Source organism: Canis lupus, chromosome 11, assembly GCF_011100685.1.
Source record: "Canis lupus familiaris isolate Mischka breed German Shepherd chromosome 11, alternate assembly UU_Cfam_GSD_1.0, whole genome shotgun sequence".
In the NCBI taxonomy this organism is placed as follows: domain Eukaryota; kingdom Metazoa; phylum Chordata; class Mammalia; order Carnivora; family Canidae; genus Canis; species Canis lupus.
In genome coordinates, this window is record NC_049232.1 from 64,361,529 (window position 1) to 64,388,702 (window position 27,174).

General features: G+C 44.3%; 1 long non-coding RNA gene across 7 annotated transcripts; it reads left to right on the forward strand.

Moving 5' to 3' along the window:
- The first annotated feature begins 462 nt into the window (after positions 1–462).
- Positions 463–26,827, forward strand: LOC111098124. Of its 7 annotated transcripts, XR_005367129.1 has the most exons (5): positions 464–1,474; positions 1,938–2,063; positions 7,773–9,545; positions 10,100–10,128; positions 10,231–11,902. It is a non-coding gene; the product is annotated as an uncharacterized LOC111098124 (long non-coding RNA). The 7 variants fall into 7 exon arrangements; XR_005367128.1 differs by adding an exon at positions 25,949–26,827 and having other exon boundaries at positions 463–1,474; positions 7,773–10,340; XR_005367127.1 differs by adding an exon at positions 12,597–13,881 and having other exon boundaries at positions 463–1,474; positions 7,773–10,340.
- Positions 26,828–27,174: the final 347 nt, after the last annotated feature.

Below are 27,174 nucleotides of genomic sequence, written 5' to 3' on the forward strand. Positions count from 1 at the left end.
CCCGACCCAGCCCCGCCCATGTGGGCCCCCGCCCCTGACTGCACCCCTGCCCTGTGGCCCGGCCCCTGACCCGGCCCCGCCCCTGTGGCCCGGCCTCGCTCCCTGGCCGCGGCCCCGCCCACATGTGTGGCCCCGCCTCCGACAAAACCCCGCCCACGTGTGGCCCCGCCCCTGACTGCGCCCCCTGGCCGCGGCCCCGCCCACACGTGTGGCCCCGCCCCCAACAAAGCCCCGCCCTGACCCAGCCCCGCCCATGTGGGCCCCCGCCCCTGACTGCGCCCCCTGGCCGCGGCCCCGCCCACACGTGTGGCCCCGCCCCCGACAAAGCCCCGCCCTGACCCAGCCCCGCCCACGTGTGGCCCCGCCCCTGACTGCGCCCCCGCCCTGTGGCCCCGCCCCTGACCCGGCCCCGCCCCCGACGAAGCCCCGCCCCCAGAGGGGCTCTTGCTGGTGAAGTCTCGCTCCGTTATCGCTGACCGTTACCTGGGTGGGTGCCACACCCCAGGCCTGCGGTGAGGGAGAGAGGGGGCCCCTCAGGGAAGCTCGAAGGTGCTGGACAGTCGCCCCAAGTCACAACGCAGTGTGACCAGAGTTGTGATGGCGGCGGTGAGAGCCCCGGCGCCTCTCCGGGAGGGTCGAGGAGGGACCCCCGAAGGACCCCGCTTGGCGCAGCAGTTCGGAGGAGGAAAGGAGGCTGGGGCGCGACGGCTTTGAAGATGCGATGACGAAAAGCCCCCATCTGAAGGCGGCTTGCGGGCCACGCGGCAAAGCTGTCGGGGAGGGGCAGGGTGAAAGAGCTCGGGGAAAATGAAGGAGGCTTGACAGTTTTGAGTAGCTGGAGAGGAAGCCGACTCAGGGACCAAGACGTAAACCCCAGGGCAGGCCGTTTTGGTTTTCTCACTAATTGTGTCCCAAATGCTTGGAAAGATGACGATGATACTTAACCCAGACTCCTCTGGTTTCAACTGGATGTGGACGATGCACGGGTGATGGAGTTTTTTGCAAGCGACCCTCTTGCCCTTAACCTGTGTCCTGGGACAAAGCCACTGAATTAAGCATCTCGTCCTTTGCTCCCAAGTGAACTTTTTGGAGAAGTGTATTCCAGCTGGGGCAAAAACCATGGGTCTTGCTCATTAGGGTGTCACCTAAGTCCCTGGGCTGGGAGGGTGACTGTTTGGCTTGGTATGTCCCTAATCCCACCTCCCTTGTTTGATGCATTTATGCCTTGGATCTCGTGAGGTCCTCTCATCCTTTGGGGCTACATTCTTCTGGCTCTTCCTTGGAGCCTGAAGCTTATGGACACACAGGGCTTCTACTAACCTGGTCTACTCCGGAACTAGGGATGCTTTGGCCTTGACTATATCTCCCTCAACTGTTTAATCCGTGAAAGAATTCCGATTCATTCCTAAACTCATCTCCATCATCATATTCCTAAAGTGGAAACTCGACTTTGAGACGATACCAACCTCCTTTGGTAAGTTCTTTCTCTCTCGGACATTCCCCCAACACCTGGGGCTAGGGCTTAGGGTAAGGAAAAGGTCTGGGGATTGGTTACCTGCCTTTGGATTGCAGAAGGAGGGCATTAGAGATCATATAAGTTTGAAAGGGAGACTGGCAGGTCTTAAAGTTTTTAAAGAACAGGAGAGTGGCCAGCAGGAACTTGCTGTGCAGAGCGGGGACCCCAGAAGAGCTAGCTTACATTTCTGCTGCAGAGTCTAAAGGTTTGGGGATTTGTAAGCTCCTACAGACTATCCAATTTCCGTGCTTCGCCTTCCTATCTCCGGAAGAGTCAGAGGGCTGTGGAGTAGTGCACAACCATAAGGGATGCTTATCAGCAACAGAATTGGTAATCTGCCCTCTTTTGTTCTAGAAATGATCCCCTCTTCTTTCTCCTTCCAAATCTGGAAATCAACATTCTTTGTGACTTGTATCTCCAGGAGCTTCCAGACAGTAGAGTTGAGGAAAGCATGTCTACCTGCATCCACCTATCTGGTTACAGGATCTCCCCAGAGAAGGAACCTGATAGGAAAAAAAACTCCTGCTGGAAGCCACAGTATGAGAAGGTAGGGGAAACCAAGTCCTCAGCAGACACCTGCCACCAGAAGGTTGATAGGGGCAAGTTTTTTTGAGCAGTCTGTGCTTGAGGCTGTTGCAACAGAAGAAGCCAGACAAAAGGGCCTCTGGAACAATGTTCCGTAAAATTGAAACAGAGCCAAACTGAGTCTGGCAATGGTGGGGCAGAGACAGTCGGTGGAGGGGGTGACAGGCAAATGAATCAGTAGGATTCACAGAGTGGATGGGGTTTCGGTGAGAGATGAGAGTCTGGACTCCTTACAGATAGGGTAGCATCAAAAAAAAAAAAGAGAGAGAGAGAGAGAGAGAGGGTAGCATCATGTGAAGGGGAGGATCTGGTTGGGGAAGAGTATCTCATATCTGAGTGTGTCGTTCCAGGAGAGAGAAGAAAGGGAGTCGAAGATAGTCTGTTATGATTGTAGCTCCAGAGGCAAAAAGGGATCCGGCGCCCAGTGATGAGACTGAATAAGGGGACCTGGGGGATGAGTGGAGGCAGAGAGCTCTTGCGGAGGAAAAATGAGGATGCTGGTAGTGGAGGTGGAGGAAGGACAGTGAAGGATTAGGCGAGACCAAGGCAAGGAGGACTCCCAGGCCCAGGAGACAAAGCCATCAATAGGAGTGGAGAAAGAGATGAGTGAGAATGTGGGAGAACCTCTCGTGGCAATAATAGGGTGAAAGGAGGGATAAGGGAGTGGGTCCCACTGGGAAGGGCAGGGCACAATGAGAAGAAAACAGGCTCTGTGGGAGCAGAGGCAGACACAAGCTAGGAACGTTGCAAGAGTCGACGGGACTCGCCCGGGTCCTAGAAAGAAAGGCTGAGAAATAGGTCAGAACTAAACAGGCTCAGCCAGGGCTGGTAATGGGTTTTCGAGAAGGTCTGGTAAAAGAGTGGAGGCCAGAGTTACAGAGGCTCAAGTAGAGGAGCTGCAGACACTAACAGGGCAGCACCTTTCACAGGCCCGCTGAACACAGGAGGTCCCCCTCCACCCTGATGCTCTCCCAACCCTCCCTGCGCCCTTAACTAAAACCAGGAACAGAATAGGGAACACAAGGGCAGCCCCGGTGGTGCAGCAGTTTAGTGCTGCCTGCAGCCCAGGGCTTGATCCTGGAGACCCAGGATCGAGTCCCACATCGGACCCCCTGCATGGAGCCTGCTTCTCCCTCTGCCTGTGTCTCTGCCTCTGTGTGTGTGTGTGTGTGTGTCTCTCATGAATAAATAAATAAAAAATCTTAAAAAAAAAAAAAAAAGAATAGGAACAAGAGAGGCTGGAGAGGGTGAGGACACCTGAGGCATGCTGCCCTGCCCGTCCCCCCACATCCGAGACTCACAACACCGGTACGCCTCTGCCCTGGCTTATCCAAAGTTCATGTAACACCACTTTGCTTTTACAAAGACCTCCTTTAGGTCCTGTTCTTGCTGGCTGAAAGAAATCCGAAGAGGATTTTCACCTTCACAACAAAAGATGAAAAGCACAAAGTGTGTTGCCGTGAGCCCTTTTTTCGAATACCAACCCATATTGCCCTCCTACCCCATGCACACACCCTGGTAAGCGCTTTGCAGGTGTTCACTCGCTTCATCTGCCCCCTAACACTCAGGTAGTTCCAGATGCCACCCCACCCCCGCCTTTTGAAAGTTTGTGTTATACAGCCTCGCTTGTATGACAGACCTACGCTATCACCTGTTTTTGCTCCCCGCAAGAAATCCAAAGAGAATTTTTGCTTTTACCAAAAAAAAAAAAAAAAAAAATAGAACAGTGAATATAGCGTTCAGCATTTGTGTTCAGGGTGCCCCCCAAGCAGCAGTGGTGGCAGCCAGAGGCGCCCCACCAAGCTTCCCCAGAACTACACTCAGCATCTCAGCATCAAGCCGCCAGAGCTCTGAGCTGAGTCTGTGAGCCTCTGTGCTTGATCTTGATTTGTTTTGTGCCTCCGTTAGCAAGATGTGCCCTACAGTATCAGAAAAGCCTAAGGAAAAAAAAAAGAAAAAAGAAAAGCCTAAGGCGTTTTTTGGGTGGTCTGGAAGCACTCGAATCATTTTCTATATAAATTAATGGTAATGCTTCTTTGCTTTATGACTTTTTTTTTTTTTTTTTGGCTTATGACGTTTTCATAGGAACACACTACTTTGGATAGTGGGGGAAACCTGTACACCTTTAATTCACCAGCCCAAGGTTTGCTTTCTCATTCTGTTCCCTATGAGTTTCTCATCCTTCAGGAACAACCCCAAGCTGCGCTGGGACCCCAAAATCACACACCCCATCCTAGGAAGCTGGGAAACAGAAAAGAAGGGAAGAGATTAATCACTTGCAGAAAAGGTCCCATGCCACCACGACTTCTTTCTGGCAAGTTCCACAAGCTGGTAAAACAAGAGACTGAGTTACATGTTGAGAAAGTGAAAATTAGTTTGGCCTGAGAAACTGAAAATCTACCATGCCATTCATCAAGCTGGGAAAACAGACACAGGACACAGATAAAGCCAGCTGCAAAGTTAGCAGAAAATTCTCTTTCTCCCCAGGAAACACTGCAGCTGTAAACTGTCCTACAGACATTCAGTAGCATGACTATTACTTTGTTACTGAGAAATCTTGCTTTCTATCGTTATAGTTTATCAGAAACTTGACTTTTGAAATAATTTCAATAAGAACAAAACATCCTGCTCTTGTCTACAGGATCTAATTCACTTTGACACAGAGCAGCAACCTAGATATCCAACCCAGGTACAGATTCAGAGTAGAGGTTTGGGTGTACAACATTCCATGTTTATCTTAATTTGTAATTTCAAAGAAAAGGAGACCTGTGTCCCATTTCACCACCCAGACCTCACATTGCCCCTTTTACACAGAGTCCTCCTTTGCTTTAACTTATCAAAATACTGTTTTGTATAAATCTCACCTAAATGCCACCCGTTCTTCAAAACTGTTTCATACCTTTTCCCTTCCTTGGTAACACACCCCATGGTTCCTCTGGTGTGTGACCTCCATCATTGCAATGAGCCAATAAACCTGACTTTGTCGACTACAACTTTGCTCCTGGTGCCCTGATTAAGACATTTGGAGGTTCTCTTGATATTTGGTCAGAACTCTCCCTACTGAGCATTGGCCCCTGCGACTCACTAATAATGTGCATATCTGAGACTCCTTAAATCTCAAGACACTGGCGGTCTCCCTGTCTTGAATTGCGTGGTTTTATACTGAATTTCGATTCTGATATTGGAGAACCAAAGATATAACCAGTTTAATATTTGTCTGCTGGAATTTTTGGTTTCTCGATCAGACCTGAGTATCCCCTGGTGAAGTTTGGCTTTTAACACCATCGACTGCCTTCTATTTGTCTGCCATCTTCTGCTTGCCCAAGAGAACTTTCTCCAGTCTTCTCTGGGTGTGAGAAATTGGCTTTGGGAAAGATCTCTCCACGCATTCTGTGAGCCAGGTGGCTGCCGATTTCCCAGGCCAGCACGTAGAAGCAGCCTAACCTTAGGGCTGAGGACTTAAAACGCAAGTGATATTTTACCTCTGATCAACAGTCCAAAAATCTCTCTTGGGCTTGTCTGCTAATAAGCTTGTGCTAGCACCTGGCATAACTTCACTGAGGATAAACTAGAACTATAGTGGCCACTTGGGGAACTTTGACAGGAACAAGAATGTTCATTTGAGAAATGCCTCAGGTAAAAAGGGAACAGAAACTCTCAAGAGGAGATTGTATAACTGGTCTAAAAGAGAGCAGAGCGATCACTGTGATTAATGTAGAGTTCCCCTCTGTTTCCACTCTGTAGGGATTAATAAACACTGGCTTTTAATTGTATGGCTTGATAAAATTGTCAAGGGCTTGACTTACTGTTTAAACCTGTAATGCCTTTGTCTTCGGTGTCTAGTATATATGAAAAAGGTTTTCCTGCATCTAAAGTTTCTCCCTTCTCCTTACAGACAGAGATAACCTTTACACTGATAATTTCATATTTGTCTAAAGCTATTCAACTTTGTTGTTATCCTATCCTCTTCGGTTTTTCCCTCACTTAGGAAATTCTAAAAGATCAACTGCTCAGAAAAAAAAAATCATTGTCATTATTTTGCATACTAAGTAGTCAAAAATATGTAAGAAAAAATAAAAATGACAGTAAACTATTGTGCATTATAAAATGTAGACAAATGTATTTAAATAATAGCCTTCATTACTGTAGCAATGAGAGATCTTAGCTTCAGTCTAAGAGCTTTTAAATAAGACTTTAAGATAATTTGAATTTTGTTTCGTTAATACAAAGTTTATAAAGTATATATTTTTTTGAGTATCGTGTAATTTTCTCATAAATTAATTTTGGGCAAATTGGAATGAGTTAATCATATTGATTAAAGACAACTCTGTGTTTATAGTGCTTTGGTTTATTACATAAAGTTACTGCTCTGGTTTTATTATATATTAATGCTAAGGCAATATTCTAGTTTATATGAAACTAAGAATAAAACTTCAGGATTTAAACTTTCTAAATTTTGTATATTGGTTTTATGGGACAAGAAAAGAATCATTGTTGAAGCAAACTTTTTAAGATTATAAAATACGAAATTGTGTTTAAGTGAAATCATAGGACAGATGTCTTTTAAAGGGTTGTGATCTTGTAAAATTCTTACAGTACTATGAATCATAAAGATTTAATGTTTTGGCTAAAATTGTAATTTCTAAATACTTAGGCAAAACGGTAAGACTTTAGAAAATGTTGCATTACTTGATATATAACATTTGGATACCTGAGCAGTTTCTAAGCTTTTAAATATATATAAAATATATATAACAGTTTTAATTTATCCTTGTTCATATACATTACATAAGGACTGCAGATTAATAGACAATGTAAGTGCCTTTGGACAGTGTTTTTATTCTTCCTCCTGAAAGTGTAAAAGATAATCTGAAATGCGTACTCATAAAAATCTGGTCAATTCTTGCTTTCTTACCTTTTAGTTGTCCTTGTGTCTGGAGAAAACAAAAGTTGGTCACCTTGATTAAATGTAGTTGGAAATAAAAATGATTAAGACTATATATTTAGTATGAAAATTATAGAAAATATGAATGTGTATATAAGATCATGAATATGGTTTATCTGTTAAGGAATTTTTTTCAGATTTTATTTATGAGAGAGAGAGAGAGAGAGAGAGAGAGAGAAAACAGGCACAAGCATGGGGAGGGGCCGAGGGAGAGGGAGAAGCATGCTCCCCACTGAGCCAGAAGCCCTCCTGGGGGCTCAAGCCCAAAGGCAGATGCTTAACCAACTGAGATACCCAGGTGCCCAAGGAATTTTTATTTTATTAAACGGTAATTCGCTGTAACATATACATTTGTTTTTATATTCTAAGCTAAATCATGTCTTAAGGTTAAAATTAACTTTATTATATATACATATTCTGTATGCCTACATAAACATATAAAGATACACTCATAAACTTTAATTCTATAAATGACAAAAAGACAATTTCAAGGATATATTCCACATTGATGGGTGTATTCACAGCAACAGGCTTCTAAATACCTTACTACAAATTGTAACACGGACAGTACACAAAAAGAATAAAATTAGGGTTCCCTTTCCATAAAATGCCCCAGGGTGTTTTGGGCCTAGGTCACAGGGTTCTCTTTGGAATCACCAAAATATTCCATTAAGTCTCTGTCTTATCATTCACTTGACTAGTGACCCAAATTTTCTTTTCTTTAAGTTACAAGATGAGACAGCAAAGAAAAACTGCACCTGAACCTCAGTGAGAAGGCCCTTACCAAGTACTGTTAACAACTAACACAACAGTAAACTTGTGCCTCCCAAGTCAGAAGACATAAACCGCACCGAGTCCCTGGGAGGCTGTCCTGAGACCTCTAACAGCGACATCTGAGGATTCATTCCAAAACAGACAAGGGCAGGAAGTTGCCCCTTCCACGCAAGACCATTGGGACCACAGTGGTGACTGCCGCAAGTGTCACCATCCTTCAAGATCCACCAGATGAGACCATCAGAACCACCCACCACGGTGCCTTCATCTCTATATATTTTTGCTCCTTTGTTCTTCCCTCTCTGCAGAGTTAAGGTTTAAATTGTTGACCCTTCTTACCTATTAACCATAGTAACTCCAGGGTCTTTATCTTTCATACTTTTTTTTGTTTGTTTTTATTTTACCTTAGTCACTCCTCCGTATGAGTCCAAGGCCAGGCTGCACTTTGTTTATGATGTGGCTACAACACGCAATTACACTGTCTGCTGGGTTTGTACTTACTTTTCTTTGGGTGCCATCCAACTTCCTTTGCTATCAATAGCATGGAATTAATCAAATTATTTCCTAGGAGATAAGACTCCACCAAGAAGTGAGCTGGGGGTGAAAAAATAGGATAACAGGTCAAAGAGAATTCTAAAACCCCTGTCACCTCATGCATGGAAGGGAAAGTTTGGGGTTCTAAACAAAACAATGCTCAGAAGCCTTTTGTTGAAAATTAGCTTTTCCACCCAGGTTTTCACAAAAAGAAAGCCAGCAGTGATAGTAAAATGAGTGACAAGGAGGTGTTTTGAGAAAATGGGACACAGTGAAAACAGATGGTCAGAGGCCACTGAGGGAAGATGGGCCCCAAAGAGTACTTAGGCAAAGAAGTAGCAGAGATCAACATGCTTCTGGAGAGTCCACAGAGAATATGGAAGCCAGTGTTATGGAGTCTGCAGAGGGTCTGGAACTTGGGTGTCTGCAGAATCCAGACTGCAGAGAAGGTGGAAACCAGAGGTAAAGGGGCTGAGGAGTCAGTTATAGGTCTTCCAAGGGTCAGTGAGAGGTTGAAGGCAGAGATTGAGCTAACTCCCTCAGAGGAATGGTGGCAGTTGTGTGGCTCTAAGGCGGCAGCAGCATCTTCCACAGGCTCCCCAAACAGCAGAATGTCAGCTTCCATGGCCACCACATCGCACAACTCACAGTGGGGGATCTTGATAAAATGGTTGGCACAAACTGCCTATAATGGGGAGCTTGTCCAAATGGCTGTAGAAGACGAGAGAATTAACCTAAAGTCAGTGAGCTGGGATGAGGGCCTGGTAGAGGGCCCTGGTAGAGGGCCTGGAAACACACTATGTCCCCCCCACACACACACACACACACACATACCAGACTTCACAATGTTTTCCTCATTCCTCACACCAAGGCTTGCTTTCCCATTCCCTTCCCTAGAGGCTTCCGAGCCAACATCAACCCCAGGTTGCACTGGGCCCTGCCACTGCATAATCATCCTAGGAAGAGGGACACAGGAAAGAGGGAAGAGAGAGTCCTCTCCTGTTCCTTGGAAAAACTTGTCCTGTGCTTCATCAGATTCTTCCAGTCATCCCCTCCAATCTGAGCAAGAGCTTGGATTACTTACGGTGAAGAGAAGAGCAAAGTGATATTTTAGGAGTCTGAGCGGAATGATCCTTTGTGACACACTCTTGGCAGACTAAGACTCTGGGAGCCCCCAGATGAGTGCACAAGGTAAAGTAGTCCGTGACAGGAATAGGAAGGCCTTTCCCAGACATTATCTTGTGCGATCCTCACAACAACCCTGTGAGGTACGGAGACCAGGTGACACCTCAGAGTAGGAAACTGAAGCTTGGGGAAGTCAGATAGCTTGTCCCCAACCAGGACCTGGGATTTCTGCCTCCAGAACAAACAGTGGTTCTAGTGGACCTCACACGGCTCCCCCGTGGGCCAGATCCCCAGCAGAACAGGGAATGCTTGCTGTGAACCTCCCCTCTCAGCGCTCTGTTTTCTAACAGGGACTTGCTCTAGGAACTGCCCTCCTCAGAGATTGTGGACCTGGGTCACCTGGTTAGGTGAGATTAAGGCTAAACCTTGGGCATCCCACGGTTGACGAGACCAAACCTTGCCTTTTAGTGCTACACCTTTGTTCCTCTTTTTGACTCTGCACTGATCTTAAGAGACTAGAGTGAGTGGCTGGGGCCAAATTTTCCTTCTCTTCTCTTGAGGTTAGCTGCACACATTCATTATTCATTATTCATGGATGATCTGGTTTTCTATATTAATAGAGCCCTGGGATCCATCCCCGTACTTCACGGTAAGGCGGATAAAATATTGACCACTTTTCCTTCTGCAAAAATTTCAAGAAGAGTTTTCTGTAGTCATGCTCAATTGATTGTTCAGTCTCTATCCTCTTCAGATAAAGGACACAAATGTCCCTGAACAGCAAGCTCAGGTGTACTCCTTCACATAAGGCTTGACCCTGATGATCGAACTTGGGCTCCGGCGTCTGATTCAAGGCTTTCAAAGGTTAGGAGCATTGTTCTTCCTATCAGCCCTAATGCAAAGGGGACCCTTGGCCCAGAGATAGACCTGAATTGGGTTCTTGACTGATGAATAGAGTCGAGGGACTTTCCTGAACTCTCTTAATAATCCAATCTGTGGCCGGTGACTCACTGTTGTCAGGGTTCTATCATGGAGCCCTCTACCACACCCAGATAGGGGGTCTGTGAGCTTCCAGTATAAACCCCAGTTCCCAGTCCTACCCCTACCCTGTACCCTCATCAATATTCTACTCTTTCCTGAGAGTTTCCCTCTCAGGTGGCTCTTGTATCAACATAACTAATCTAGGCAAGTAGAAGACAAGGTTCGTCTCTGCTGGGGGCCGGCCTTAAGATTCTTTTGCTAAATTGACATGTCTTTTTTCCCTAAATGTTAGTAAATTCTGATTCCTCTTTAAATAGTGGAGAAACAGAACAAGGAACCCCACACTCACAGAAAATATAAAATGGAACTAGTGCCCCAAGGCTCACTGAGAAGCATCTGAAAGCAGAGTTTATCTGAAGTGCACAGAAGCCTCAAAGAGCTGACACTGAGAATATACCCTCTAGACTAGACTTCCAGGTCACCCACGTGGAGTTATGGAAGTGACGGTGTTTTTGAGGTGGAAGGGGGTCCTTAAAGAGGAAGGTGAACCCACAATCCCTCCCTACAGCATCCAGACTAGTAGATCTATTCACCTCTCCCTGGGCCTTCTAAATCCTTTCATCTCTCTCTGGGCCTCAGTATTTTACCAATTCCATCCTTTCTTCATATCATAAATACACTTATGCCTCCTCCAACCCAGATATTAGCTGGGTTGTCCCCCTTGGTCATCTCAGCTTTGATCCTACCCATTATATAGCCTTTCAAAATCTGAAGTTCTTTCAGGAGTTTTTGCTAATTCCTGGGGATTTTCAATTCTCAGGATTTCCTGTTCTCAACTCCAAATTCCTACCCAGCATTAATCCAGACATAGGATACAGCTCCGCCTTCATGTTTACCCAAAAGAGTCCACTTTCACATAAAAGCATTAGTGAGCAATGTAGCCTTCACAAAAAGATGATGAAGAGGACTGGAGAAGACCTCATTCCTGGCAAAGAACTTTAAAATCCCCAGCTGCTGAACTAAGCTCTGGCTTATTTCCTTGCCTGAAAACAGACTTAGCCTGGGGCAGCCAGTCCTCTCCCACCCAAATGATGAGGCTTTGCCAAAACTGGCAGCTAAAAACAAGCATGAAGGATAGATGCTTAGTTAACATGGCTACTGGGATATTGTTGCTTTTCAGTCCTTTCAGTGAACAGAGAAAGTAAAAATATACAAACCTTGAGCTGATATTAATATATCAAATTTAATACAGGACTTTTACTTTAATTTTTATGTGTATCCGCTTTCCCTCACAATGAGAAGTTTGGATCTTAACATTTTTAGTTGTTCTTTCCTAATATATAAAATTATATGTTTCAAGATTATAATACAGGGATCCCTGGGTGGCACAGCGGTTTGGCGCCTGCCTTTGGCCCAGGGCGCGATCCTGGAGACCCGGGATCGAATCCCACATCGGGCTCCCGGTGCATGGAGCCTGCTTCTCCCTCTGCCTGTGTCTCTGCCTCTCTCTCTCTCACTGTGTGCCTATCATAAATAAATTTTTAAAAAAAAATTAAAAAAAAAAGATTATAATACAAATATTACTTCTAAAAATAAAACTATTAAGTGAAGTTTGCAATTACTCGCTGGTCTTTTTTCCTTAGAATATACCTTACCAAGAAAGTATACCAGAAGAACATATAGCAAAGTCACTAGAAAGAATTCTTTTCGCTGTGTGGTTATGTAACCAATTTGATAAAGAGTTAAGGTTATTTAAAGATTTTATTTATTTATTCATGATGGACACACAGAGAGAGAGAGAGGCAGAGACACAGGCAGAGGGAGAAGCAGGCTTCATGCAGGGAGCTCGATGCGGGACTCGATCCCGGGACCCCAGGATCATGCCCTGAGCCAAAGGCAGGCACTGAACCGCTGAGCCACCCAGGGATCCCCAAGAGTTAAAGTTATTAATTTCAATTTATTTTCAATTTTAGGGGTAGCTTTCTTTTCACTACTGATTTTAGTCTTCAGAAAAAAACAAAACACATAGTTCAAAAGTCAAAAGTAAATAATACTTAAGAGAAGTCACGTTTCCAACCTTTTCCTTTGATTCATCACTAGAAACAGAGACGATAGCCTGGCTTTTATTTCTTCCCTCAGGATGAAAGAATGTGAATAACAGGAAAGAGCAGAAACTAGAAAGACTATGGTTCAAATCCACGACTGTTTGAAGCTGAGCATCTATTAGATATTTTAAGACTTGATTTCCTCACATGAAAATGGGAATAATAATACCCATGTCCTAGAAATAATCTACAGATTAAATGAGATAACATGTGAAATGCCTGGTCCATAGTGAGTGCTCAGAATATGAGAGCTATTCACTAGAAAAAGATTAGTAGGACTTCGAAATTTTAGACCAACAGGTCACCCCATTTTGGTGTCCTTTATGTATAATATAGAAATAATAATGTATGCTAATAGTCTGGGACAGAGCTCAGAAGATCAAAACAAAAACGTATATTTGAAGAGATATAAAAGTAAATATTTTAACTACTTGAACAACAACAAAAAAGAAACAGAAACAAAAAGTAACTGAACTTGTCTCGATGGCAGTGTTGAGGTAGACGACCAAGAAAGGCCGTAAGAAGAAAATTCAAACTACGTTAAGGACCGAATGTTTGTGTCACCCTCAAAATTTATGTCAAAACTCCCAAATTAGGAAGCAGAGCTTTTAGGAGGTGCATAGGATTAGATGAGGTCATAAGGGTAGAGCCCTCATCCTAACCCTAACCCTTATAAGAGTCAAGAGAGCTTATTCTGATCTCTCTTTTCCCCCATGTGAGGACACAGGTAGAAAACAGCTGTCTATGAACCAGGAAGCAGGCTCTAGCCAGGCACCCAATCTGCTAGTGCCTTGATCTTGGACTTCCCAGCCTCTAACACTGTGAGAAATAAATGTTTTTAAGTCACCCAGGCTATGGTATTTGTGTTATAGTGGCCCAAACAGGCTAAGAGTTTTTTAAATAAGAATGCAGAAGCAGAACAAACATCTGTGATACAGCCCTACATGAAAGGAATAAAATCCTTAAAAAAATGAAAAACTCGGATTGAGTCCAAAAATGAAACCACAATCTATGCTGTCTATGAACTATGCCTAAAGCGGAGACCCAGAAAATTAGAAAAGCCAAGAGAGCCGATAAAACAAAATAACAAAAGTAGCTAAGTAAAAAAATAAATTCACAAAATCACGAGTTTCCTAAATTCTACTTAGGGACTTAAAGAAGAGAAAATTTGTTTGAGGAGAGGAAGGTATACATTATTGTAGGATGGAAAGATACAGTATTATAAAGATGCCAGTTTCCCCTAAATCTATAAAGGATTACAATTATAATGAAAACACCAACATGATTTCGTGGTGATTTGAGTCAAATATTATTAAAATTAATATAAAAAGAAGAAAAAAAAAAGAAGAAAACATAGGAACATGGTCAGAGATATCCTGAAAAATAATAGTCATGAGGGGGGCAAGTGTCCCAAAGGTATTAAAATATTTTAATAAAGTTACAGTAAATAAAACTATATGGTATTGACACAGAAATATATAGGAATGTGGGTGTGAATAGTCCATAAATTGTCCCAACTGTGTATGGAAATTTAGCATCTTGTAACAATAGCATGGCAAATCGGGGAGTAAAGATGGGATGTTCAACAGAGTTGGGGCAATTGTGTAGGTGTTTGGGAGGAAAAACTGGCTATAATTGGCTCCTTAAATAAGTATTTTTTAAAAGATTCTATTATTATTTATTTAGAGAGCATAAATGGGGGTGGGGCAGAGGGAGAGGGAGAGAGAATCTCAAGTAGAGTCCCCACTGAGGGTGGAGCCCAACAGGGCACTGGATCTCATGACCCTGAAAACACAACCTGAACTGAAATCTAGAGTCAGATGCTTAACCAACTGAGCCACCCAGGAGCTTTTTATGCCTTTTTTTAAACATATAAAACATAAAAAGCTCTAGAAGCTTAGGAGTGTGAAAAAGCATTTCTATGTTTTAAAAATATTTTAAAAGTGTAATAGCAGAGCATGCTTTTTATAATAAGTTCAAACAACACATAAATGTATAAATCCCAAAGTGGAAGCATTCTCATCCCTATACACCCCCGCTCTGTGGAAGTTGGCGCAGTTAACAATCTGGTATGTATGGAAAGACATTTTAAAGCATAACCTGAACCCACAAAAGAACTGATTCATGGGACAAAGTAAATAGGTTTAATATTTTTATATTAAAATAAGAGGCAAAAACAAAGTCAAAAACAAATGACCAACTGGGAAAAATCAGAACTCCAATAACAAAGAACACCCTTATTTTATGCGATGTTCTTACAAACCAATGAGAAAAAGAGGATTAATTCACAGCCGTTCACACAGAACCGTATATGGAAACTTTTCAGCTCACCCATGAAACACAAATGAACCATGAGAGCATCTCTTCCTCCCCTAAGAATAGCAAAGTAATGAAAATTGAAACTAACGCATTGTCTGTACCTGTATTAAAATAATACTGGGACCTGCATATTTTTCTTTCTTTTTTTTTTTTTTTTTTGGACCTGCATATTTTTCTATCATTATGCTAAACAATAAAACTAATGTAACTGTTCATTCCAGGAAATGCATTACTCCTAGAAGATGGAGTGCTAAATGACTAAAATGATTTACTTATCAGGACTAAATATTATCATTGGTCAAGGTTTGCTGCAAGATCTTCGCGTTGTTGTGCCCATTGATCCAAAGCCATTATGCCATAAATTAAACAATCCCGATCAATTCCACCCCTTGCAAGACCTAGCCAAGTTTGTTCCTCCCTTGGGTACCCTCTCTCTGCCCTGCTGGCTGCTCCCTACATTTGCTATTTCTATAAGCTTTAAAGCTCTCTTTTACTCTTATTTACTAATCACCTTTTACTAGTTAACAATTCTTTCAAAATTTGCTTAAAATCCTAGTGTGGCTTAAGCTCCTAACTAGACACAAACTGGTGTGCCTACCGACTCTGCAGGTGAGGGCCAGTACTTGTTTTGTTATGCTCCCCTAACAAATTATCACCAATGTAGGAACTTAAAACCACACAAATGTATTATTACCTTATAGGTCTGCAGGCCACCAATCCAGTACAGATTTCACTAGACTAATCCAGGTATTATCCGGCTGCATTTCTTTCTGGAGATGTTAGACAAGACCCTGTTTCCTGTTCGTTGGGTAATGTTGGCAGAAATCAGCTAGCTTCTCGTGGTTGTAGTACTGAGATCCCCATTTCTTTGCTGGCTTTCAACTGAGACTCATTCCCAGCTTCCAGAGGCTACCACATTCCTTGGCTTCCTCCCCTTCCTCCCTCTTCAAACCAACAATGGAGGGTTTAACTCTTCTTTCTTCTCTTCCACCTTTTCTCTCCAACCCAGCCAGGAAAGGTTCTCCATTACTGATGACTCTCCGATTAGATTGGGCCCATCCAGCTAATCCAGGATGATCTTCCCATCATTTAATCACATCTATAAAACCCTTTTGTCATGTAAAGTGACACTCACAGATTCTTGGAATTAGGGTGTAGACATTTTTGGGGGGACCGTGATGCTGCCTACCACAAGGTCTGTTCCCCCAAAACCTTCAAAAGCAGTTATTAATCTTTCCATTCTTGACTCATCTCCCTAAAAGAACACTAGAGAAACCTGTTGATCAAATGAAGTTTCTAGACATAGTGCAGGAAAGGTCCAACAAGTCATATGCATTGCTATCACATTCAAAATTGAACTCATTCCCCCATCTCAAAACCAACTTTTCTTCTAATGTTCCCTACCTTCGCACCAAATATTCTCCCCCTGCCCAAGTCAGAATTCTGTATTTATCTCCATAACCTGCACTCTTCTCTCCTTCCCTTTTCCTACTATCTGTGTGCTACTACCCTCATTCCTCTCACATAGCAGTTACATCAACAACTTCCTGCTTCCGCCAGGCTCCAGACTTGTTCTCTTAGAATTCGTTCACACTGCTACCAGAGGGCTCGAATTAGTTAGCTCATGCTACTATAAAAAAATATCCTAGACTGAATGGCTTAAACAACAGAAATGTAGTTCTCAGAGGTCTAGAGGCTAGAAGTCACAGGTGCTGGCATGGTCCATTTCTGGTGAGGACCCTCTCCCTGGCTTGTAGAAGGCCGCCATCTCGCTGGTCCGCATACGATGGGGAGAGACAATGAGAGCAAGCTCTCTGGCATCTCTTCTTGTAAGGATTCTAGTCCCATCATAAGGGCCTCACCCACATGACCTCACCTAAAACCTAATTACCTCCCAAAGACCTCATCTCCAAATTGGGGGTTAAGTCTTCAAAATATGAATTTGGGGGAGGGAAACAATTCCCTTGACATTGGCAGAGCTTTTTCCCCAAAAGCAAATATCTTGCCTAAAATCTTTCTATGGTCCCCCTGGGCTTTTGAGTTAAAGTCCAATTAGCTTGGCTTTCAAGATCCTGCATCATCTGTCTGAACCTACCTCATCTTACACACTGCCTTACATATTCTGGGTAACTGACCATCTCTGCCTCCTAGAACGTGTTGCATTCTTTCCTGCCTCTGGGCCTCTGCTTTTGATGCTCCCCTCAGCCTCTGTTGGCTAGATCCAATTCTTCTGCTTCTCCAGGGAGGCTTCTCCACCAGCCTGGGCAGCTCCTGGTCTAGGTCTGGTGCTACCCCTCCGAGGTACTCCCATTGTACCCTGTGTTTCCACTTACCCCACTGCCTGTTATTCTTTGTCTTTCCTAATAAGCTAGAAGTTCTGAGGAAGAGCTATTATCTGTTTTGTTCAACATTGCACTCCTATTGTCTAGCTCATTACTTCATATATGGTAGCATGTAATACATGTTTGTGTACATTTGGATAGATGGACGGATGGATAGACGGATGGATAAATGTGCTGCATTTGAGGTAACTGTCAGGCATCCAGGTAAAGCCATCCATTACACAGATTCGTGGACATGGAGTTCAGGAGAAAGGTCTGGATTAGAGAGAAGCCAAATTCAGCCAAGAACACATCATCAGCTTTCTCTTAGAAAGGTCCACTTTGGAAAGCTCTTGAGTTGTCAAGACTACTGTGCCAGACCCTAGTTCAAGTGTATTTATCTTCATCCTCCGGGATAATCTTTCCCACCAGGGCTTAATACCTAGCCCCCTGGTATTCATGGTGCTGAATTTATTGCTAACTATGAGTTGTTTCCCAGCTACTTTATTATAACATTACTCTCTGAAGTAGTTATCCTCATTTTACAGGTATGGAAATAGAGGCCATGAGAGTTACCCTCCACAGTGATTCTCAAGGACTATAATCAGTGTTACGGATACTGATCTTCCTTCTGGAGCTGCACTGATCAATACCCTAGATATTAGCCACACATGACTCTCCAAAATTAAATTTAAATGACTAAAATTATGTAAACTTCTAAATTTACTTCCCCAATTGCCTAGCCACATTTCAAGTATTCAATGGCCACATCTGGCAACTGTGCTAGTGCACAGAAAGTTCTACTGGGCTCTGTAGATCCAGAGCGCCTTCCTATATGGGAAGCCAGAAGCTAAAACTACACTTTCCACATTTCCTTTGCAGGTTCTAGATGCAGATTTTATTTACCAATTAGATACCCTTCTAGGAGTTTGGTGAGGCAAAAATAAGATAAACATGGGGCACCTGGCTGGCTCAGTCGGTAGAGCATGTGACTCTTGATCTTGGGGTTATGAATTCAAGCCCCACACTGGGCATAGAGCTTACTTTAAAAAAAAAAAAAAAGATAAACACAATCATGAGGATGTCAAGCTTTTCTGCAGCAGGACACTAGTGTCTGTTCAGCTTTTTACATGCCAAAGGCAGCCGTGGCACCAGCACTGGCCTTGTCAACAATGTCAGCAGTTTTGTGATTCCCACTGCCTTATCCCAACTCAAACCTGCAGTGGTAGGTTCTTGAACTCAATAGTTCTTGAGGCTTAACAGGTCGTAGCTTTCCAGGTGCGTCATTACTGTAGTGTTCTATACACCTACAGGCCCAGAATCAGTTCCCCCAACACGCATCACTATATTGTAAGCAAAATTTGGTAAGATTTAATGTGTTAAAATCTCTTCCTGCTTAAAATATCCAGAATGGATACAAAATTTTGATGGATGTGAAACAAAGCAGATTTACAACATAGCTCTTGTGTTTCCAGATCATCCCTTTGCTTTCCAAACTCTATAAATGCCATCCAGTCTTCTGACAATTGAACTAATTAAGTAGCTATGTACTTGATGGCCTCTTGAGATTGTTTCCCCACTTTACTCTCCAAGGCATTGCTTATGCCTTTCCATCTGAAACTTAACCCACCTGAAAGAATGAATTGTGGTCAACAATATAACCTAATTCCTTGACCTGATCCAAGCATGCTTATAGATTACAACTGCACTGTAATAAAATACACTGCATAGAAAGCAAATGTTTGTAAGTCCACCATGCTGAGTGGCATAGATTGTCTCAGAAAACAAGCATGTTAGTGTAAATTAGTTCAAGCAGCTTGCTTTCTTATTTATTCCTTTGTGAAATGAGCTAGACTGAGCAGTTGGGGGATTTGGTTGAAATGTAGGGGAGGTGGCAATTTGTAAGGAAGGCATAAAAGCATAGAGCAGGGAGGGCACAAGGCATCATCACTATCATGACTTTCCTTGCTCACTAGACCCAGAACTCAGACTGTGAGTTATAAAAGGTGTCTAGGATCTAGCCTGGGTATGTGTCACCATGAATCACATTGGTTCTTTGGAAAAAAACATGATCTCAGTTCCAAACAACAGGAATGCAAATGAATTGTCGGGTAATTTTTATAAATTAGGTACAGCCTGTACAGCTTCATGCCAGCCCCTACCTGCATGAAACAGCCAAGCCCATTCTATTTATAAACTTACTTTAAAACCACCAAAGCATAGTGAGCACTTATTTTCAGAAACAATCCTAGCTTACTGGGAGGGGCAGCATGCCACAGAGTAAAGCTCCTGGACCCTGGAGTCACAGTGACCCAAGATCAAATCATATTCCCGGCATAGGTAAACTGTATGATCTTGGGCAATTTACCTGATCTCAGTTTTCTCAGCTATAAGATGGGGGGGACCCCTATTCACAGGATTTTTACAGGATTTTTGTGAAGGTTATGTGAGACAGCTGATTTCTACTTAGGAAACTGTCAGGAAAGGAAAAGTGATAGACCAAAGCTCTACAGAGAAATTCATGCCCAGTCCAGTAATTATCCAAAAGGGTGGGACATCTTCCTGCTCTGGCCTGGAGTCCTTCTAGTTTTGCTCAAAACATCACCCACTTCCTATTGCGCTTCCCCCAATAAAGTCAGAGCAAAGGATAAACTTCTACATCTAAAAGACCCCCCGCCAAATACAGTAGATTAAAAGAGAGGGAGATTTGTCGCTACGGTCCCAACATACAGGTTAGCAAGTGTCTTTTCACCATGTGGCCATCCAGGAAGCCAGGTTCCCTCCATCCTCTTGCTCCATCACCCACCAAGGACATCATCCCTGTCTGCATGGACACGGCTAAGTCACAGGCACGTTCATCTTCCAGCTAAAGGGAAGAGGGAGGGGAAGCTGCTGCAGGATGTCAGTTTGTTCATTGAAGATGACCCAGAAATGCCATATAATACTTCCACCCATACCTCATGGGCCTGAACTTAGTCATCCGGCCACACGTAGCTGCAAGAGAGGCTGGCACGCAGTCTCCGTGCCGCAGAGCCACGTGCCCAGCTCCAAATCCTATCAGAGCGGAGGACTCTTTTGCTAGACAGCTACCATCCTCTGCCACAACCTTCCTCTTGTTTTACTCTTCTTCAACAACACTTGGCTTGTCCTTGGTCTAGCCATGAGCCTTTGCCACCTATTAAATTGGGCCTCACTTAGTGGAAGCTTCCTTGATGTCGTCAGTGAGATATAATTGACCATTCTGGTTCTCTAACTCTGATGAAAAGCTGGGCCCCCAAAAAAGGGAGCAGGCCAGGGCTCTGCCCGAAGCACCCCCAGCTGTTTTCTGAAAATGGTATTTTGATGTGAGGGGCCTTCTCCCCCAGGAGGGTGAGAGATCCTGGCTCGGCTGTTCCTGGAAGTGACTCATTCCTGCTCTTGGTAGAGAGAGCACAGTCACATTGTTTCTGCAAAAAGTATGCTCCTGTGGCACCACAGACAGGTCCATTCCTCTTTAAGTGACTCTCAAAGGATCAAGGAGGTACACAGTGTGAAGTTCTGGATGTGCCGAGCTGCACGTTCCTCAACAAGAATCTCCGGTGGTGTGGAGAGAGCACAGGACCAGAGGCCGGGGATCTCACGATGATCTCAGCTCCTGCACTCGCCAGCTATGTGATCTTGGGCAAGTTGCTTCCCAACCCTGGGCCTCTGTTTTCTCATTTAAAATATTTGACCAGGTCATCTCTAGACTCTTTGTTCCAACCCCCCAGTTGTCCATGACCTTTTCTTGTCCGTTCCTTATTCAGAACACCTCAGCAGTAACTATAGGGGAGATACCTCTTTCCTTCAGCAGTAACTATAGGGGAGATACCTCTTTCCTTCTCATTCATTTATCCTATGTCCATTACCTGAGGTGGGAAAATCCAGGATCTCCAAAGGGACTGGCCCTATGCACTTCCTGGGGACCAGGACCTAGGGCTGGCCCTTTGTTGGGGCCAATCCCAGACACATGTCAAAGGAATGCTAACATAGTGTTGACTATTGTCCCACAATCCAAGTCCTCAAGAGACAGGGAGACAGTAGGTGTGAAGACAAATGAAAAATGGATGCAGTGGTTGGAGAGATATTATCTCCTTAAGCTGAGACTCTGTGGACACACCCAAGACATGAGGTGTCCCGACGCATAAATACTTGTTTTGCAGGGTAAAATGACCAAAGCCATAGGTCTCCACAAAACCCTGCTCTGCGATGACTAAATAAAAGAGCAAAATGTAACTGGGAGCACCTTTCTCAAGCTCTCACCTGGCTACCAAAATTTCTAGCTTTTCTCTTTTTCTTAAAAATAAATCTCATTTGGGATAAATAAAATAAAATAAAATAAAATAAGATAAGATAAGATAAGATAAGATAAAATAAAATAAAATAAAATAAAATAAAATAAAATAAAATAAAAAAACCTCATTTGGGCAGCCCAGGTGGCTCAGCGGTTTAGCGCCGCCTTCAGGCCAGGGCCTGATCCTAGAGACCGGGGATCGAGTCCCATGTCGGGCTCCCTGCATGGAGCCTGCTTCTCCCTCTGCCTGTGTCTCTGCCTCTCTCTCTCTCTCTCTCTCTCTTTGTGTATCTCATGAATAAGTAAATAAATTAAATAAATAAATACATCACATTTGAACAGATAGCACGTTTTGTTGGAGGAAAAATTGCAAGGCACAAAGGGGTGTCAAGTAAAAAGTGAGCTTTCCTCCCACCGTTTCCAGGGGCCTCAGTTCTCACCAAAGCCATCCTTTCCCAGACGGCACAGGTCCACACCCACGACTCTGCAACTCGGAGTGAGGTGGGGAGGGGGTCTTCACGGTTGCCTTAGTTTTTATGGAATCGCCTTAGTGAGAATAAATTACACTTAATATTTAAAACATCTGTGTGGGGGCACCTGGGTGGCTGGGCTGGGCTGGTTAAGTGTCTGCCTTAGGCTCCAGTCATGATCCTGGGGTCCTGGGATCCAGCCCCACGTGGGGCTCCCTGCTCAGCGGAGAGTCTGCTTGAGATCCTGTCTCTCCTTCTTGTGCTCACTTGATCTCTCTCCACCAGCTTGTGCTCACCTGATCTCTCTCTCTCTCTAGTAAATAAAATCTTAAAAAAAAAATCTGCATGTTGCAAGTAGCACGTGGGCGAGATGGGACTGTAGCTCTCTTTTTCACTTGTCGTTCAGCCCTGGGGTGATTTCATCCATGCCGTTGGTTTCCTCACCTCCAATCTGTCATCCCCCAGGCCTCTGCTGCTGGCCCCCCTCCCTGGCTGGCGCCTGTGCTCAGATTCCAGCCACGTCTCTCCACCTGGAGTGGGTCCCCCAAACACAGGTGCACAAGGAATTGGTCACTTTCCCCCAAACCTACTCTTGGTGGCCTCTTCCCAGGCTCCAGCCTTTCCCTCTCACCCCCGCTGGGGATGGATGCTCTGCTCCTCGGGTCAGTTGACTACAGTCACTGGAACCTCTGGAAAGTCCCTTCCTTTCCTGCCCTCGTTGGTGTCAACGTCCCTCTCACTGCAGCAGATACACATCCGACACCCTCTGTGTGCCAGGCACCGTCCTAAATGCCTCATGAGTATAAATTCATTCTGTTCCCACAATAACCCTATAAGGGACATATATATCCCCCCATTTATAAAAGACAAAACTAGGATCAAAATGATAAATAGTCCCATTCCCTAAGCTCGCCAGACTCTACGGGCCTCCTTTTACTAGATTTTCCACGGCTTCTTCTGCCTTCAAGACCCAAGTCAGCTGTTAACTTCTTCCAAGAAACCTTCCCAGAGTCCCCACTATTGGTTGCAATAGTCTGGGACTTTTAGTCTCTACCTTCCCCCGTGTAAAATACTGCCAGATACAGTTACAGGAGACGTATTTATACTGATGAGTCCCTGTTCGCTGGAATTCCGACTTAACTGGGCATCTTTCTCATTACTTGCTAAATCGGACAACCCTACCCCCGTGAAACCATAAGCAGCTTCACATCAGGGCTTATTCATCCTCATGGCCCACTGACCCACCCCCCCCAGGGGCTGGTGCAGAGCCTAGACCAGGTCACCATATTGACCTGAAGTTAGATGCTTCATGAGTGGTGACTTTGCCATGATGGTTTTTGCCATCCATCCCATGGAGAATGATATATCCCTTAGACACCCCCCAAGGCACCAGACACAGGGCTATGTGCACAATAACTGAATCCCACAGGTCTCTGAGCCTCACTTTTGTCATCCTTAAAATGAGAATAATGTTCAACACCGACCCACGCACCCACCCACCCCTCTTTATTCTAGGCTGCTTGTGAGGAGAGAATGTCCCAGGGAAGTTGCTTTGTGATGGAAAATCAAAGCTGCACAGTGGTTAAAGATGACTGATACTAACATTAGCTCTTCTAACTTAGTGATAGAGAAACATACAACCTTTATCTCACTTGATTTTAATAGTTTTTTAAAGATGATATGTATTTATTTTTACTTTTATTTATTTATTCACAAGAGACAGAGAGGCAGAGACACAGGCAGAGGGAGAAGCAGGCTCCATGCAGGGAGCCCGATGTGGGACTCGATCCCAGGACCCCAGGATCATGACCTGAGCCAAAGGCAGAGGCTCAACCACTGAGCCACCCAGGTGCCTCTCGATCGTTTTAAATATTGAAGGCTACCACTTGCTCCCTAAGGAACAGCATGGTATTTGGCAACCTAAACACCAGGGGGAGGTGAAAGTTCAGACAAAGATGGAGAAGGTGAGAAAAGCCAGGTATTCCCCGATAGCCAGGAAGATCAGAGGCAAGTATCCACTGGAGACAGGAGCAGATGCAGCCTAGATACTGCACTGAGGAATGCCCCCGCAGAAACCCCAATCTCCCAGGCCAAGGCCAGGAAGCTCACTCGAGACTGCCAGATGGGTTTCCATACTTCTTTTTTTTTTTTTTTTTAAGATTTTATTTATTTATTTGAAGGAGAGAAAGTGAAAGAGCACAAGCAGAGGGAGACGGAGAAGCAGACGCCCCACTGAGCAGGGAGCCCGACTCAGGCCTCGATCCCAGTTCTTCAACATCATGACCTGAGCTGAAGGCAGACACTAAACCAACTGAGCCATTCAGGTGCCCCTACTTTTTTTTTTTTTTTAAGCATTTCATCAGTTTAAGAAAATAAGACCCCAGCCAATGCCCAAGTGCAATGCCATGCCCGACTTCTTCACAGCTTCCACATCTTCAAGCTAGTACTGAATCCGGCCATTTCCCCAAGACCTGGGTCACTAGGAGGGTTCCTCCTTGGTTTCAAAAGGAACAGGCTGCAAAAATATTCTCCTGTCTTTATGTTCCCCTTCCCCAATCTCCAAAGATTCATCTGGTAAGTTACTTTCAATTTATTGAGCCAGAGCTTTAAAAATTCACTGGGGAACCAGCACATATCACTAGAGAGTAAAGTGGGTGGACAAATGTCCTTAGAGGTGGAAAGATGATGGCTGGTTCACGTAAAACTTGAAATTCTTGGAGGAACATTAGAAAAACTGCCGGCCAACACTGAGACTGATCCCTTGTTCCAAATCCCTTTGAGGTAGAAGACTGGGGACACCTGGGTGGCTCAGTGGTTGAGCGTCTGCCTTTGGCTCAGGTCATGATCCTGGGGTCCTGGGATCAAGCCCCCCATCAGGCTCCCTGCTCAGCGGAGAGTCTGCTTCTCCCTCTTCCCCTCACCCCACTCTTGCTCTCTCTCTCTCTAGGCTCTCTCTCAAATAAATATCTTTAAAAAAAAAAAAAAGGAGGTAAAAGACCTTGAATTATTTGGTCTCTATATGCACATAGCTGGTCAATCAAGTAATTGTCTTAATCCAAAAAGCACGCCAGCAATCAAGACCTTTCCAGTTGCATATGTGGACTTTTTTTCCACATAAAACTGCCTCAGTTCTCTGATCTATTTGAACCGATCTCTCTTAGACTTAGTTTTACAAATGTTCCAGTGGTTTAATTCATTTAATTTATAACAAGCACATAACAAGATGCTGGCTTCCTTCCCCTTTACACTGACATTCTTTTCATTTTGTGGAAGTCTGACGCCAGAGTCAGCTTTTCTGTACTTCAGTGCTTTCTTAACTACCTTTGTAATCACACACAGGCATTAAGAGGGATTTAATATTCACTAACGGGACGCCACATGTCCCAGTTTGTTCGTGACCCCAGAGGCCTCTGACTTCCTGCTAGGCGAAATCATTGGGGAACCAGGTGCTTTCTCCTTCTCCACTTCTGTTTCTCCCTCTCACACTTAAGCTTCATCTATAGTGGCAAGATGAAGTTAAAAAATTCAAACTGTTCAAATCAGATCATTCAACCCAAATTGTCCTTGCAGGAATTTGTTTATGTCTCTTGGAAGTGAGAGTAGGAGCTTACTTTTTTCACCTAAACTACACTGATAACCACTTCTGTTGGCAAACCCACGACCAGGGGAGTTTTGCTTCAGCAGAGTCTGTGTGTGCTCCTAACCCCAAGAGTGTTAGTATCTCTATGAGCCTCAGGCTCCTTCTCTCTGTAAAACTCAGAATCACAGTTCCTACCTTGTCAGGTTGTTGATGAGATTAAACGAGACGATAAATATAAGGACTGCTGCGTGCAGCAGGTGCTCTGTACATATTTAAAAACACATTTGCGCGTACGTACAACACACATTGTATGCTGGTCGGAACATTTATGTTGCTCTTTACAATTCATGAAATCCTTACCTGCATCTTCTCTTCAATCTTCAGAAAAGCGCTGGGAAGAAAGAACAGGGAGCTCAAGAGCCGGAGGTTAAACGAGGTTCAATGGCTTTCCCAAGGCCGCACAGCGGGACAGAGGCGATCTGTGTAACCCCTAACCTCTCCCCGGCCTCTGCACCGACGCCCCATGCCCCACACAGCTGCAAAGGTACTGGCTCTCAGACTTGGTTGCACACTGGAATCACCTGGAAAATTTAAAAATGAATGCCAATACCTCATCCCACCCACAGAGATCTTTTTTTTTTCTTTCAGATTTTATTTATTTATTCATGAGAGAGAGAAAGAGAGGAGAGGCAGGCAGAGGGAGAAGCAGGCTCCATGCAGGGAGCCCTACGTGGGACTCAATCCTGGGTCTCCAGGATCACACCCTGGGCTGAAGGCAGCACTAAACCGCTGAGCCACCCAGGCTGCCCCCACCTATAGAGATCTTGACTGAATTAGGCTAAACGTGTAGTCTGGATGTGAGGATGTATTTCTTTCTCATTCCAGCTCTTCATTTTCAACTAATTTTTTTTTTCTTGTAAATGTAGATCCACGGGCAGTTGTGAGAAATAATATAGATGGGTTCCGTGTACCTTTAGCCAGTTCTCCCCGCCCCCCCCCCCAGCCCCAATAGCAACACCTTGCAAAACTACAGTATAACACCCTAACCACAAGACAGGCGTGCCTGTGGTCGAGATAGGGAACAGTCTCACCACCACGAGGACCTCTTGCACTTTCCTTTTGTAGCCACGGCCGACTCCCTCTACACACTCATCCCTAACTAATCTGTTCTCCATTTCTGTCATTTTGTCCTTTCAAGAATGTTGTATAAATGGAATCACGCAGTCTGTGACAATTTAGGATTGGCTTTTTTTTTTTCACTCAGCAAAACTCCCTGGAGATTCATCCAAGTTGTTTCATGTTTTAATAGTTCATTAAAAAAAAAATTTGTTGAGTAGTACTCAAGGGTATGGATGTGCCAGTTTACTCAACCATTGAGAGACATCTGGGTTGTCTCCAGTTTCTGACTCTTAGGAAGAGAGCTGCCATGAACACTCGGGTATGAGTTTTTGTATGATGAGGAGTTTTGATATCTCTGAGATCAATGCCAAAGTATAATTGCTGGGTGGTATGAAATTTGCATGTTCAATTTTATAAGAATCCAACCTACTTTTTAGAGCGGCTGTACCGTTTTATGTTCCATCAGCAATGCACAAATGATCAAGTTTTTG